The sequence below is a fragment of the Brassica oleracea genome, chromosome C4 (assembly GCF_000695525.1).
Source record: "Brassica oleracea var. oleracea cultivar TO1000 chromosome C4, BOL, whole genome shotgun sequence".
In the NCBI taxonomy this organism is placed as follows: Eukaryota; Viridiplantae; Streptophyta; class Magnoliopsida; order Brassicales; family Brassicaceae; genus Brassica; species Brassica oleracea.
Window position 1 is genome coordinate 16,574,699 of NC_027751.1, and position 2,409 is coordinate 16,577,107.

Below are 2,409 nucleotides of genomic sequence, written 5' to 3' on the forward strand. Positions count from 1 at the left end.
CTGGAATCACTCGTGTTATTGATAATCGACGTCAAAAATTACAACTGAGAGACTCTATCACCTGAGATCTCTCCCTACTCTATCACCTGAGTAAGCACACACGCTCAGTTTACAATTGTAATTTCTCGATAACCGTCTAACAAACTCCGAGCTAGTATTTATACTAATGTACAAGCACGTGTTATTATTTATTCTCGTTATACACTTCAAACGTCTTTGTTCTCTTCCTGACTTCCTTTCTTCCCTTCATCCTTCTTGAACCTCCTCCTCTCATATGTGTGCTTGTACCTATCAATACTCCCCCCATTAAGAGCAAGCTTGCCCTCAAGCTTGTAATCTGGAAAATGACATTCGACATCCATGAATTGTCATGTTCCAAGGAGTTCTTCCATTGCACCAACAACTCCACACTACCATCCTCACCGACGCGTGAAGCGATCACCTCCTCAGGCTCCATGATAATATTCTCTAAATCCGTACAAGATGGAGGAATCTCTTGAAGTAACTGGTCCTGACCCAAAGCAGCTTTCAACTGTGAAATATGAAATACTTGATGAATCTTTGATCCCTCAGGAAACCGTAAGCGATACACTACCTTTCCCACTCGTTCCAAAATCTCATATGGGCCAAAGAATTTTGCAGCCAGTTTCTGACAGTAGCGTTTAACCACTGTGTTTTGACGAAACGGCTTGAGCTTGAGATACACGACATCTCCCACCGCAAATTGAAGATCTCTTCTGTGTTTATCTGCTTGTGACTTCATCAAAGACTGAGCACGAGCTAAGTGAAGACGAATCTGGATCAACATAGCATCTCGTTCCTTCAATGCCAATTCCAATTCAAAATTCTGTGTTGATCCAATTTCAAAACGTAACAGCTGAGGTGGCTCTCTGCCATAAACAATCTGAAACGGAGTAGCCTTGAGCGTTGTATGAAAGGATGTGTTGTACCACAACTCTGACCACAGAATAAACTTATACCAAGTCTTAGGATGTCCAGACGCAAAAAAACGCAGATAAGTCTCCATACATTGGTTTAGCACTTCCGTTTGACCATCCATTTGTGGGTGAAATGTTGTACTGTACTTCAACTTGGTGCCTGAGAGACGAAACAAATCCTTCCAAAAGTTGCTCAAGAAGATGCGATCACGGTCCGAGACAATAGACTTGGGGAAGCCATGAAGACGAACAACCTCTGTCATGAATTTACTCGCTACATCAACTGCTGTGAATGGGTGTTTCAACCCCACAAAATGCCCATACTTACTCAGACGATCCACCACCACCATAATCACATTAATGCCTTGCGAAGTGGGTAAACCTTCAACAAAATCCATCGAGACGTCTTCCCACATGATATCACTCAAATTACCCTAAAGAGTAAATTTACTCTCTCAAATAAGAGGTTCAATTGCAGTACTTAGGGATCGAATCCACAAGGAGCTAGGGAACCTAATAAATCTAATAGGATTTGTTAAGTAGGATGGTTTAATGATTAAAATATAAATTTGCAGTTTTGTTGAGCAAGTAATTGCTCGATTGATTGGTTGAGGTTTTGGTGCTTAAAAGGAAATAGCTAGACTTAGGGTTTTTATTCAGGAAACTTGGAATTATAATCCTACAGATGCCTAATGAGTTGCATGCATGATAATGTAGAGCTCAACTACTAAATAACAAGTCAATCAGCTCTCGCGTTTCTGGACTTGTCTATTAACTAGATCTAATGACCCAAACAAGCGTGTTTGATCAATAGAAAGTGTCAATCGATTATCCTATAGGGATATCGATCGATACACCTTTCACTCCGTCGATCGATTATCCAATATGGATATCGGTCGACGCGCTTCTAGTTAAGCTTTATGCGCTGGTTGAATGATTCTCACTAAGCTCACTAGATCAGCTCTCGCCTTACTCTAGCAAGAATTTTAGCTCAATTAGAATGGTTTCTGGATGTGAATGAAGCTATCGCTTTTATCTAACAATCCTAGGGCATATTCTAGGTAGCTAATCTAGAATCAAGCATTAACGACAATCCTAATGATTATTATCATACAACTCAGTAATCTATAGTTGGGGGTAATCCCTCATAACGTATTTAAACCCTAAAATCTAACAATGAAACTACTCAGACATGGCCAAGCAATTCATAACAACAATTAGGTAAGAAAACTTTATTAGAATAGCAAATTGATATTAATGGAGTTCAAATCACATATATAACTCTGGATCTTCTCTCCAATCTATCAAAATTCTAAAAACCTTTTGCTGATAATAGTAAAACTAAAAAAACAAAAATCACACTTTGCCTCTAACATAGTGGCAAAGCTTATATAATTAGGTTAAAACTCGTCAGGGGTAATCTTGTAAATTGGCGAAGACTTGGGCTTCAAGTCGGCTGTGACCAAACGGG